At 35.6% G+C, this 14,800-nt stretch overlaps 1 pseudogene; it reads left to right on the top strand.

The window, feature by feature from the left end:
• Window positions 1-323: 323 nt before the first annotated feature.
• On the top strand, window positions 324-2,086 carry LOC114914318 (B3 domain-containing protein Os11g0197600-like; annotated as a pseudogene).
• The last annotated feature ends 12,714 nt before the right edge of the window (window positions 2,087-14,800 follow it).

A 14,800-nucleotide genomic window follows, 5' to 3' on the forward strand; every position in this document is an offset into this window, starting at 1 on the left:
ATGGAGAGTTTCAAAATATATTTTTTTTATAAATTTTTGCTTCTTATGAAATGTAAGGAGTGTTTTCCCAATGAAAAAAAAATTTATTTTTTTTTATTTAAAATCCTAATCAAATAAGAGATCTTCTTTTCGTTTGTGAGAAATTATTATTTTTTTTCCTCCATGAACCAAATGCTCTGGGAGCTGGTCTTAGTAGATCAAATGCGATGTCTAACTTCATGCCAGCATAGTAGTCCACTATTATATCGACACGTCATCAACTCAAGCTACAAAACACCATGCGTCTCCCAGAAGTTTCTTGGCACCATACATTACCCATTCAACTGATTGGTTTCACCATCATCATTTAGTTTGATAACGACCTAGGAAACATTACACTTGTTCTCGTCTCCGTTGCATCCCATCATAAGAGTTCAAAATTGTAGGGCTTCTAGGCTTCAGTAATTAGAAACCTCAAATGTGCCACTAAGAGGACCAAAAAAATCCCCAATTTCGAAGCCGGTGCGAAGAGAAAAACTATCAAAAGGCTTCCAAAATCCATAATTAGAGCAAAGAAAGTGATCAAGTACTCTCACATGGCGAGATCAAGCCCGCATTTTTTTCAAGGTATACTTCCCCTGCCTCTCCTCCAACTACCTGGTATTTCCTCTATCTCCTTCCTCACTTTCTTTCAAGATTTAGGGTTATTCAGGGTTTCCTTGGATTAGAGATTAAATCTTAATCCACAAGATTGCTAAAAGTTGGAATCTTTCGGGAGTTTCATCGAAAATACTACCTGCATTCCATGAATACATCGAGCATGAGTCATCGGGAACCGCATCTTTGAAAGGGCCGAGTGGCGGGGAATGGAATGTGGAGTTGGTGAAGAGTTCAAAAGAGGTTTTGTTCAAGAACAGGTGGAAGGAATTCATTTCTAGCCATTCTATTGAGCTTGGAGATTTTTTGGTTTTCCAGTATGAGGCCGCATTGCACTTCTCGGTGCTGGTTTTTTATGCGACTTCTTGCAAGAAGAAGGCCGCATTCTTAGCTAGGCCATGTGGTAGTCACATCACCATCCTCCATGGAAGCGACGGCGGCGAGTGAAGGAAGGTTTTGGGCAAGCATAATTCGAAAGCTCTGATTTTGTTTGCAAGTAAAAGTTTTGGAATGAGGAGCATTAATTGCCTCGCGATGCAAGGTCTGCTCTCGAAGCAATCTTTTTGGACACTGGCGGGGTTCTCTCTCGGATGGCATGTGCCATCATGGAGCCTGTTCAATTTTTTTCTGGAGTTTCAAGAAGTTTATAAAGTGATTCTACTAGGAAGTCTAGGATCAGAATGACGTATATAGCATAGTACATTTGGTTTGTCTGAAATTGGAGAACCTTTAAAGCATCTTAGTAGATGATGAGACTCACTGTACAGCATACACTGATCCAAACCAAAATATTATTGAAGTGATGGTGGATGGTTCGATCTTCATTACTTAGGACATCTGAAACTTTCTAACTGCTCTGGTGGCAACCCATGTGCTGTTCATCATCTGAGGCCCCCATCCCTGAGTTTTCGTAAGGTCAATTTCAATGATCTTGTGAGAGATCTCAAAGGTGGCACTGGCTTTGTCATCCATGACCTGACTCCAAATTTATGATAGTTGACTGATGTCACTTTTTTGATTGTACTATTTCTGTAGCTGAGCTGCGGGCAGTCTGGGTAGATGTCTTCTTCGCACGGTTGCAGCTGCAGATGGAGAGACTGATGATAGAAGGTGATTCATCTACAGCCATTGGCTAGTTGTGAAAGCACTTGAAGGTCAGGGATGCTCATTCTCTTCTCGATGACATTTGATGTCTTATACGGAGTTGCTTATCGACTAACTTCAGGCACATCTACTGAGGGGCCAATAGTGTGGCAGATTGGATGGCCTCTTTTGTGGCTGAGCACTTCGGTGAAGTTGTGTGGACTGAGTTGGCTGAGGTGCCGAGAGCTTTCCGTGATATTCTTCTTTTCGATCTTTTTGATTGTATTCATACTCACAATGTATGAGTGCTTTATTTCTACCAACAAAAAAATTGTTACAATATCTCAAGTTGATTTGAATAGCTCATTTTGTGCCATTGTTATCATCTATTTGGGTCATCTTTGGTCATTATTTACATATAATCTAGCCCACCTTCCAGAGCTTTGGCTACACCACGGAGATCTAATGCAGTGAGAAAACAAAAGAACAAGGGAAGCTTACTTTCGAATTCGTATAAACTTCAGAAAAATACTACAAGAGAGAAGCCCTTGAATAAGAACTCCATTGTCTCCGATCGATGTACTGCAATAGCAAGCAAGGCTAAGACAAAATTTTAGAGAGGGCATTGTGAGTTATTTTTTGTTACAAAAAAAGCTTTAGGTTGTGTTTGGTAGCTAGTAATCTATTCAGATTGCCAACAATTTCATATGAGCCCATCAGATTATTATATTTGGAATGCTTTTTAGGTGGTAATGTAGATTGCATTGGTAATCTAGATTACCTTGGGGAGAGGTAGTTGTGCAGATTACCACTTGTTTGATAATATTATAAAAAAAAAATTAGATAAAATTATCTCTAAAAAAAATCATATAAAACCCACCCCTCCAACCCCCTTCTCGATGGCTCTCACCTTCTCTTCTTATCTAAACTCCCCCAAGCCCTCGCCACCCTCAACTGCCTCCCCTCTACCCATGCCTTAGTCATCTCCGATCATGGCCCCCACTTTTACACCAGCATCGACCTCTACTCCCTCGCCTCCATCACTGCTATTCCCTCCTCCACCTACCCAGCCACTGCCTCCTCTCGTTAGGCATATCTTGAAAATTTTGATTTAAATTTAGAAGATAAAATCAAACTCTTCTCTAGTAATTCAAAATTTCATAAAATTTTATGAGAATATTTTAAAATTTGATTTCATATTACTGATAATCTAATTGTCATACCAAATGTGATAGCCCAACCAAGCCCACCCAGCCAGTCGATCAAAGCCCAAAAAAAAAAAAAAAAAAAAAACAGAGCAACCGGGAAGAAGACTCCCGGTAGGAGTCTTCTTCTCCGGCGATTCCGGGCAAATTAGGACTCCTAGGGTCCTCTATAAGAAGATCCTCTCCCTCTTGAGACCGATCATTGGCTTCCTCCCTCTCTCTTTCTCTCCGATTTCCTCGAATTAGAGCCGCGGACACCGTTCGATTCTCGCCGTAATTGCTCGCTGGCGAGGTCTCCGGAGGCTGAGGTAAGTCTCCTTCTTCTTCCCTTCCTTCTTCCCCTTCCTCCCATGCTGCTGTGCGCGGCTGCCGGCGACGAGAGTCGCCGATTTCCGAACGGGAAAGAGACCCTGTTTTTGAGCTTTTTTCTTTGGATTTTCCGGCGCCGGCGATCGGAATTGATCGCCGGCCATGCCCCTCCGTAACCGGGGGAGTGGCCCCCGTCGGCCGCCGGCCTCCACCACGGCGGCCGTGGCCTGAACGGCCCGGCAAAACATGGGCCACGCCGGTCCTCTGTTCCGGCGTGGGAAGAACCAGGAAAAAAAAAAGAAGAAAAGAAGAAAAAGAAGAAAAAGAAAAAGAAGAAAAAGAAAAGAAAAGAAAAAGAAAAGAAAAAGAAAAGGAAAAAAAAATTGAAATTGATGAGAGAGAGAGTTTCTCTCTCTTCTCTCTTTTCACTTCAGTCTGAACCCTGATTTTCTCTTCTAGAATTAGACTTTCTCTCTCTACTTTCTCTCTAGAATTCTCTCTCTAGATTATTTCTCTCTCCTAAGATTTCTAGAATTTTGAGAAGAATGACGATGAATTTAAATGATCCTCGTGATGGATTTTTGATCCGTGATCGTCGGACGGTACACCGACCTCCATTTGATCAGATCAAGTATTTTTAGATTTTATTTCTCATGATCTTATTGAATTGTCCACATGATAATCTTAGCATGATTTGATCTGATCGATCGAATTGTTGAATCATATTGTCTGAAGAATTCAAGATGAGTTTTCTCTCTCTAAATTTTCTATCTCTAGAATTTTCTCTCTCTAAAATATTCTCTCTCTTGATTGATTCTCTCTCTAAAAAAAAATTAGTGAATGAAGAAATTTCTTTTAATAAGTCTGATCTGATTCTAATGAAGAACCCTGATCCATGATTGTCAGACAACGTACTGGCACCCACTCTAATCAGACCATGAATCTTTAGATTTGATCATTCATGATTTCCGATCTAGCCATGACTTGATTTGATCACATTAATTTCACCAATCGAGATATTGGACCCATCGTAATGTTGGATTGTATCATCTGATCAATTCAAATTGTACCTCATGAATTCTCTCTCCTCTGATTTTCTCTCTCCACTTGATTTTATGAAATCGATGAAGAAACCTTGGTCCTATCACTTCGAATCCGATTTGATCTGATAGTCAAACTTTGGATCGTTTAGGTCATAATTAGATTTTGATTAGATGAAATTAGATGATCGGACCCAATCTAAACCGTTAAAATATAGAATTCGTATTCTTTCTAATTATTCAAATTGATTCTGTATAGGATTGTGGATGTTTGATCATGGGATATCGCGATATGATCTACGAACAGAATTTTTGGAAGAAAATTTATAGAATTTTATGGATTTATTGGAATGCGTTCGAGGTAAGTAATGTTTCACCTTTTCTAGATTCATCGGCAAATTATAGTGTATTCTTCTGACATGATTTGTGAAACGATGCATGAATTGGATGAATGGTATTTTTGTTATAAAAATATCTTATTTGAAATGTTATGATGAAGCATGATTGAATATATTATTTCATGATGCATTATATTGATTGATTTCGATACTACATGATTATATGTTTTATTATCGAAATTAGAATATGAAACATGATTTATGAAGAATTATGATATAAGAAACAATAAGAATTGACAACCTGACTGTGTTGAGGACCCTACCAACGGGGGCATATACGTTGGCAATTGACTGTCCTGAGGATTTATGTCGCCAGTAAGACCAGCGACATGTCGCCAGATAGACCAGCGACAAAACCGCCAGTTAGACCAGCGGTTCAAAGGACTTGGCTGCCAGATGATTCGCAGCCCACCGCAAGCAGATACGCGGTATTATGACCCTGCCACAGGGATAATGTGGTCATAGCTCATGGTTGACGAAAAGAAATTGAAGAACAAAAGAAATTGAAATCCCGAAAGAAATTTGAAATTTCGAAAAAGAAATGAATTTGGCATGAATTATATTGCATAATTGAAATTGATTTCGAATTGATGAACTCTATATGCTTATTTTCTATAAATAATTATTTACTTATATGCCTGATGAAATCTGTTGAGAAGTGATCGTTGCTTACTGGGCTGTCTAGCTCGTTACCTCTTATTTTACTGTTTTTACAGATGTTGAGGAATTAAGATGATACAAGATATGAATAGAGGAGTGATCAGAAGCAGAATCTTCGTACTTTTATTTTAGGTTGGAAGGCTTATTGAATTTGATGCAAAGCCTTTGAATTATTGTTGAATTTATTGAGATATTAAAAAAAAAAAATTATTTAACTGTTTGTGAAGATATCATGATGAGATGCCTTGCATGCTTATGGGAAAAGTATTCTATAAGTATGCGGCGGTTGCCATGACCTCGACTCACAATCTCGGGTCGGGGGTGTGACAATTAATATGGTATCAGAGCATAAGTAGATGAATTATGAAACATAGAATCAGATATAGAATGGGTGTAAGTGGATAGACACTAGGGACATTATAGTGTAGATCTTTGATGATTGTAGTGGGAGAAATATTTAAAATTTTTGATTAAATATTGAGATTATGTATAAAAGGATCGCAAGAGATTATGACATATGGAGTTTGAAAAATGATGGATGATCTATAGATCATGATATGATTAGTTAGATCTTGATCGAAAGTAATCACAAAAGGATTGATATAAAATTTTATTGTGCATTATGGTTATTAATTTGATCATTGGTTATTCAAGTGAATCGTAAGTTCAAATTCGATGTGAGAATAATACTATGATATTACTTCTAGTTGAGAAGTTGACTATTATTAGCAAGATAAAGACTTGACGATAAAATGTTATTCCAGAATGGGCTAAGAAAGTTTTTTTTATGATGCTTGATTGGAATATTTATCGAAATTGAATTTGATATGTAGATTATATATAAAGTGGCATATTAGGATGAATGTATATTTGAGGATATTGTAAAGAAACCTATTTCTTATTGATGAAATCGATTATGAGGTTGTAGAATATTCATCGTACTGGAATCTTTAATCATCATCCTTAGATCTAAATAATGGATCTTATTATGTCTCTTAGAGACTATATGATGTGTATGAAATTTTAATTTAAAGACTTCGTATCTAAGTTGATCAAGAGATTTTCTGATATTATTGTTGAGGTTGTTAATGAAAAATTGATATCTTCAGATTAAGATAAAAGATCTGATTTATATTTATTTCAGACTAAGGGATCCATGTGAATTTTATAATTTAGAAATTTTGGATTTAGGAATTGATATGGAGTTCCTTTGCTTTTGTTAACGAGGTCCTTAATTGAATCTACTATTAAATGGAGATTTGATTTTTGAAGCTTGTATGATTGTTATGAAAGGATATTTGATAGATATTGAAGATTCTGATGATAGAAATTTTAGAAAAAAAATAACAATAATAATGATTTGAAATTCATATATATTCAGATTATGTCCAAATTTGATGGAGCATCGAAGAATTTTCTCGTTGATTTGACTTATAAAGATTTTTGGTTTGAAAATTATCGAATTGAATTGATATGAGAATTGAGATTTGATTCATATTGATTATAGTAAATCTATATGATGGTTTAAATATGATATTGGACTCAAGGGTTAATCAAGATTATTGTACACCAGTAAAGGTATGAATGAGAATTGAAAGTTAATCTTTGATTTCAATTGAAATTTAAAATTTTTGGATAAAGAAATAATTTGATCAAACTTTTTTTGGTGAACCTAAGAAATTTTGACTGTTAAATCAGAGTGCGCAGCGGAAGCATGGTAATTTGGATTACTTTGAGTAAGTCAGGAATCTTGATTCTTTGAGTCAAAGAATTATGATAGATGATATGGTTTGATGCAAGAAAATTTATTGACATTAGAAAGAATAATATTTTAAAATTTTGAATCATTTTAGATATCCTAAGGTGACTTTTAAAAGTAGTGCTTCCACTTACTATGCTACAAAAATAATTAGCATCCTAATTCTAGGATGAGTGGACCTTTGATTTTTGATTTTAGATTTAAATATTTAGAGATAAATTTTCTCTATTCTAGAATTAAAATTTATAATTCTTTATTTATTAAGAAGAATTTGAGATTGTTTATCGAATGATGATTTTGATCTTAGATTAGTATACTCAAATAATTATCTCCAGAGTATAATGAAATTTGAAGTTTGAACTCTTTTGATTATTATTATTTCTCCGACTGAATGAAAAAGATTAAGGTTATCTATTGATATTGACGATTGTTCTACAAAAGATGGATTGAGTTATTCATAATTTGATAATGAATCGATTAATTAAGAGATGTTAATATTTAGATAAAGAAAATTGATATACTTAGAATATTTAAGAGTTTGAGGGTTTGAGTAAGAAAATTTCGATGACTAGAAATAGTGATATTGATTCAATCAACAATGATGATATTGATCTTTATGAAATGACTTAATGATGAAGTTGCATCGAGAAATAAAATATCAAAAGTTCGAGAATGAGATTGAAATGATAAATCTTAAACCTTTGAAAGTATGAATAAGAGAAATATTTTTGAATTTTGATTGATTGTGATATCATCAAATGATTCACATAAGTATGTTTTTCCTATCTTATGATGGGTTGAAATTAAGAGTGGTAAATATTTTGAAATAAATATAAAAAAAAAAATGAATGATGATGATGAATGAAGTTCTTATGCAAGAATAGAGACATTGATCCTCTTCTATTCACAAGAGATAGATTTGATTTTAATTTGAGTCATGAGATATTGAATGTTAATTTTTACAGAAAATAAGATCATAATTTCGAAATCTTGAAACATTGAAAATCTTTGAGACGTGGATCTTGATAAATAAGAAAATGAATGGTTCCGTTTCAGATAGATATTTGATGTACCGACTTTTTCTTATGAAATGATTTAAGAATGAATTTATATCAAGAATTAGAATATTTGTGGATGAGATTCAAGTAAGAAAGTATGAAGACTCAAGCAAGAAAAATTTTGAGGACGAAATTTTTTTTAGGGGTGAAGAATGTGATAGCCCAACCAAGCCCAGCCCAGCCAGTCGATCAAAGCCCAAAAAAAAAAAAAAAAAAAAACAGAGCAACCGGGAAGAAGACTCCCGGTAGGAGTCTTCTTCTCCGGCGATTCCCGGCAAATTAGGACTCCTAGGACCCCTCGGAGTCCTAGGGTCCTCTATAAGAAGATCCTCTCCCTCTTGAGACCGATCATTGGCTTCCTCCCTCTCTCTTTCTCTCCGATTTCCTCGAATTAGAGCCGCGGACACCGTTCGATTCTCGCCGTAATTGCTCGCCGGCGAGGTCTCCGGAGGCTGAGGTAAGTCTCCTTCTTCTTCCCTTCCTTCTTCCCCTTCCTCCCATGCTGCTGTGCGCAGCTGCCGGCGACGAGAGTCGCCGATTTCCGAACGGAAAAGAGACCCTGTTTTTGAGCTTTTTTCTTTGGATTTTCCGGCGCCGGCGATCGGAATTGATCGCCGGCCACGCCCCTCCGTAACCGGGGGAGTGGCCCCCGTCGGCCGCCGGCCTCCGCCGCGGCGGCCGTGGCCTGAACGGCCCGGCAAAACATGGGCCACGCCGGTCCTCTGTTCCGGCGTGGGAAGAACCAGGAAAAAAAAAAGAAGAAAAGAAGAAAAAGAAGAAAAAGAAAAAGAAGAAAAAGAAAAGAAGAAAAAGAAAAGAAAAAGAAAAGGAAAAAAAATTGAAATTGATGAGAGAGAGAGTTTCTCTCTCTTCTCTCTTTTCACTTCAGTCTGAACCCTGACTTTCTCTCTCTAAAATTAGACTTTCTCCTCTCTCTAGAATTCTCTCTCTAGATTATTTCTCTCTCTTAAGATTTCTAGAATTTTGAGAAGAATGACGATGAATTTAAATGATCCTCGTGATGGATTTTTGATCCGTGATCGTCGGACGGTACACCGACCTCCACTTTGATCAGATCAAGTATTTTTAGATTTTATTTCTCATGATCTTATTGAATTGTCCACATGATAATCTTAGCATGATTTGATCTGATCGATCGAATTTGTTGAATCATATTGTCTGAAGAATTCAAGATGAGTTTTCTCTCTCTAGAATTTTCTCTCTCTAGAATTTTCTCTCTCTAAAATATTCTCTCTCTTGATTGATTCTCTCTCTAAAAAAAAAGTTATGAATGAAGAAATTTCTTTTAATAAGTCTGATCTGATTCTAATGAAGAACCCTGATCCATGATTGTCAGACAACGTACTGCACCCACTCTAATCAGACCATGAATCTTTAGATTTGATCATTCATGATTTCCGATCTAGCCATGACTTGATTTGATCACATTAATTTCACCAATCGAGATATTGGACCCATCGTAATGTTGGATTGTATCATCTGATCAATTCGAATTGTACCTCATGAATTCTCTCTCCTCTGATTTTCTCTCTCCACTTGATTTTATGAAATCGATGAAGAAACCTTGGTCCTATCACTTCGAATCCGATTTGATCTGATAGTCAAACTTTGGATCGTTTAGGTCCTAATTAGATTTTGATTAGATGAAATTAGATGATCGGACCCAATCTAAACCGTTGAAATATAGAATTCGTATTCTTTCTAATTATTCAAATTGATTCTGTATAGGATTGTGGATGTTTGATCATGGGATATCGCGATATGATCTACGAACAGAATTTTTGGAAGAAAATTTATAGAATTTTATGGATTTATTGGAATGCGTTCGAGGTAAGTAATGTTTCACCTTTTCTAGATTCATCGGCAAATTATAGTGTATTCTTCTGACATGATTTGTGAAACGATGCATGAATTGGATGAATGGTATTTTTGTTATAAAAATATCTTATTTGAAATGTTATGATGAAGCATGATTGAATATATTGATTTTATGATGCATTATATTGATTGATTTCGATACTACATGATTATATGTTTTATTATCGAAATTAGAATATGAAACATGATTTATGAAGAATTATGATATAAGAAACAATAAGAATTGACAACCTGACTGTGTTGAGGACCCCGCCAACGGGGGCATATACGTTGGCAATTGACTGTCCTGAGGATTTATGTCGCCAGTAAGACCAGCGACATGTCGCCAGATAGACCAGCGACAAAACGCCAGTTAGACCGGCGGTTCCAAAGGACTTGGCTGCCAGATGATTCGCAGCCCACCGCAAGCAGATACGCGGTATTATGACCCTGCCACAGGGATAATGTGGTCATAGCTCATGGTTGACGAAAAGAAATTGAAGAACAAAAGAAATTGAAATCCCGAAAGAAATTTGAAATTTCGAAAAAGAAATGAATTTGGCATGAATTATATTGCATAATTGAAATTGATTTCGAATTGATGAACTCTATATGCTTATTTTCTATAAATGATTATTTACTTATATGCCTGATGAAATCTGTTGAGAAGTGATCGTTGCTTACTGGGCTGTCTAGCTCATTACCTCTTATTTTACTGTTTTTACAGATGTTGAGGAATTAAGATGATACAAGATATGAATAGAGGAGTGATCAGAAGCAGAATCTTCGTACTTTTATTTTAGGTTGGAAGGCTTATTGAATTTGATGCAAAGCCTTTGAATTATTGTTGAATTTATTGAGATATTAAAAAAAAAAAATTATTTAACTGTTTGTGAAGATATCATGATGAGATGCCTTGCATGCTTATGGGAAAAGTATTCTATAAGTATGCGGCGGTTGCCATGACCCTCGACTCACAATCTCGGGTCGGGGGCGTGACACCAAATTTGTCAATCAAGATTCTCAATAATTTTACTGCAACATTATCTGTGTGTATCAAACACAATAATCAATATTATTGATAATTTAATAGTGGTAATCTATATTGAAAGCAATCCATATTATCTTTCAAGATTGTCTAGCGATGCATCAAATGCAATCTTAGTGAGAAATCAAGTGGTAATGCTCGTTCATTTTTCTGAAAAACTATGTTTCTTCTTTTGCGCTGCTTGCACAAGATTTTGCTAATATGCTTAACTTCTGAGTTCCAGCTCCTAAAACTAGTCCTCATTCTCCAACGTCAACAGCAAAATCCTTAACTAAGAAGCTAGGCAGACTCAGTAAAATCAGTGCCTCGAAACCATCTATTCAGGTTTCGGAACCCTTAAAATTGCTAAAGAGTAATGATGAACTCGACGTGGGGAAGGTGAGCGTTTGCCATTCTGAACAAATATCGTGATTTTCTGATTGAGTCTTCATAAATTTGCCAATTCTCATGTTTGTGAATCATTTCTTAGATTTTTTTTTCCAGATAGTGCTAAGCGTTGTATGTGATCTTGCTTCTTGTAGTTGTCGCAAAGGTATGGCGAATGCCAAGTCTAATACCACAACGGCGACCTGTAAAAAAGGAGGAAGTAAATAAGGCTATTGAAGAGGCAAAATCATTCAAATCCAAAAACCCTTTCTTTTCACCTGGTTATGCAGGACACCTATGTTTATGTTAGCTTTTTCTTGGTAAAGTTCTGCCATCTAATTGTCCTGCTTATTATTTCTGATTAATTGTTTAAGAAACCAAGAACTTCAGTGCATTTTCTTCTTCCATATATTATTGCAATTTTCCTTGAATTCGAAGCCTCTGTTCGGAGAAAGCTGCTCCATCTATTTTTTTTTGCTTTTCTTTTCCCCCCTCTATTTCTCATTGTGAATACATCCTGTCTGTTGGAACCTTTGGATTTTGGCCTTAAAAAAAGAAAAACAAGAAAAAAAAAAAAAAGGAGATGGGGAGTATATTTGAATTTTTAGAAAGGAATATTACAGGAACTAGTTTACATTTCAAAATTGGTTGTATTAGCAGAACAAAAATGCCGTCTGAAGGCTTCCCACTTTGTGTCGTTCGACTGCTACATGTCTTTTTGTTATATGCACACATGATATACCAAGGATTGCAGTTTCTGTGTTGATTTAGATAGCCGTTGTTTATGTTTAGTCATTATTGTCTTATTCATTACATTAATTAAAAGCTGTATATGAGATAGATGGAGTAGCTAATGACAATACTTAGATACTGAAACATGGATTGCAAAGGTTGTTCAAATATAAAAACGGTTCTTCCGACTTAAAGTTGTTCAGAGACCCTTCCTGATACCAAATCACACACACTTCGTGTGGAAGTGTTATTTTAGGAAGTAAAGGATATCTCTACGAGACACAATTACCATTTTCTACCCCTACTGGTGCAGAGGCTCTGTTTTCTTATGCTTGTTTGCTGCATGTTGGATTCCATCTTCTTAAAGAATCCAACTCGTTTACTTCTTGAGGACCTCTATTTCCTTTATGTTTCTCCGAAAGTAGTATTAGCTGATGCAGGTTTAGGCTCTAGGAAGAAAATCTTGAGAAATAAAACATTTTACTAGGTGTAGCCATCAATTTCTACTCCTATCAGCGCCAAGGTTCTGCTTTCTTAGGCTTGTTTGCTCCATATTGGCTTTCACTTTCTTAAGGTATCTGACCCCTTTACTCGACGATCTATGTTCCCCCTATATTCCTTTTGAGGTAGTATTATCTGACATAGGTTTAGGCTCCAGAATAAAGTTTGAGAAAGAAATCATGGTGCATGGAAGTCAAGATTTGTTGTTTGCATTAATGGTTTATAGAGAAGCGGCTTCAAAGAATACTTCTTGAGAAACAATTATTTGATTCCAGTAATGCCCTCTGCTTTTATTTTGTGATCAACTTCTTATGTCCTCCAGGCCAATTATAACTTGCTTAGGACTGGTTACAAATGCAGAAACCCATCCACGATATGTGAGGCTCAACCGCTTTTAGGAGTAGAGTAAGGTCTTTTCTTTAACAAAGTCAGAGCCTATACGATAAGTAGATCGGTTGCTAGTGTGAAAGTAGTCAAGGTAAAAGATCGATCATCCATATACTAATATATGTTTTACACCATGCATGATGATTTTTGACTTTATGTTAGATATAAGATTTATTATCATATATATATATATATATATATATATATATATATATATATATATATATATATATATATATATATATATATATATGTATCGTATGTGGATTGTTTTGATCGTTGAAAATATGATATCTGATATTTTAAAATTGAATAAAAAATATAATATAAAATTATTGAATAATTTATTGATTGTGTAAAAAGATTTGGACTAGCCATTATATGATTGTCGATCATAGGTTGAATCCATAATCATGATACCTTGGATTGCTCCAAATTATGCCATCCTAGTTTGCCACCTTGGGCTGAAGTACGGATATTTCAAATTTATCACAGTGGATCGAAATGTGGATATTTTGATTTCCTATCGTGAATTGAAGTGCAGATATTATGGTTTGCCACCATGAATCAAAGTATGAGGTATGGTTTGCCGGTCATAGACTGAAGCATAACTATGATTATCCAAACTGAAAAGCAACCATTGATATATTACATGTTAATGAACCATGAATTGTGAGTCATATGAATCCACTGGTAATGTTTATGATAGATTTATGATAATACATGATTTGTGATGTAGTTTTATATATGTAATTACTAAGTTGTATTGTATGCCTGATACAAGATTTTATGACTTATGATTTTTCTTTGATTTTGCTCACTTATTATTTTGAACTACATATTATATCCGTATAATTATGATGGGATTCTAACTGGGCTGTAATGCTCGTATCTTTAATTTTTTCTTTTCTTCCAAAGTTCAAGATATGTAGCATTGGATGAGTTTGATTGTAGAGTTCGAGCGATGTAGCTATTTTTATAGGCTTTGTACGATTTTTAAGACTTACTAGGAGTTTATATGGTCATGTCGCGTGGTCGACCCAAATGATGGATCCAGAGTGTAATATTTTGAATATTATGTTGATTCCGATTCTTATAACGAAAAAAAAAAAATCATGACACTGCCCACATATCAACTAACCCTTTAATGTTTTTCTATTAGACTATAGGTAGCTTAAAGTAAGTTCCATGTAAGACACTTGTATCCTTCATAATTTAATTGACGAAAGATAACTCTGTGACATGTTGATTGCCACATATATGCTTTGCATTCTGCGCTTCTAACTATATTAGCATTACATATCAAGATATAAAAGCCTATCATTCTTCCTCCACAAGATTGTGAGAATTCTTCATGATGTAAAAAATCTCGTAAGTCATCCTTCCATCCAGTAATGTGACAATGCTCACAGTTCATCAAGCACATTCAATACCATAGTCCCAGTAGTAACAGTGTTATTGTTTGATGAGAGAAAGTTACTATTGCAGTAGATAAATAACTGAAATCCATTACTATCCTCATACATAGCCGCCTGAAAGATCTTATGGATCTAATATCTGTGTTTGTGTAGCAGAGAATCCTAAAAGCAGGTTTAACAACGATTTTAAGTTTTCTTTGGTAGTACGGAATCAACCACGATTGTGGGTGCCGTCAGGCGTCAATTGGGCTCGAGTTGACGGAGGTTGTTTTTACTCGACACGGCAAGTGTCCATTGGTTGGCTTCCGTGATCCTGCGACTA

Source organism: Elaeis guineensis, chromosome 6, assembly GCF_000442705.2.
Source record: "Elaeis guineensis isolate ETL-2024a chromosome 6, EG11, whole genome shotgun sequence".
NCBI classification, from domain to species: Eukaryota; Viridiplantae; Streptophyta; class Magnoliopsida; order Arecales; family Arecaceae; genus Elaeis; species Elaeis guineensis.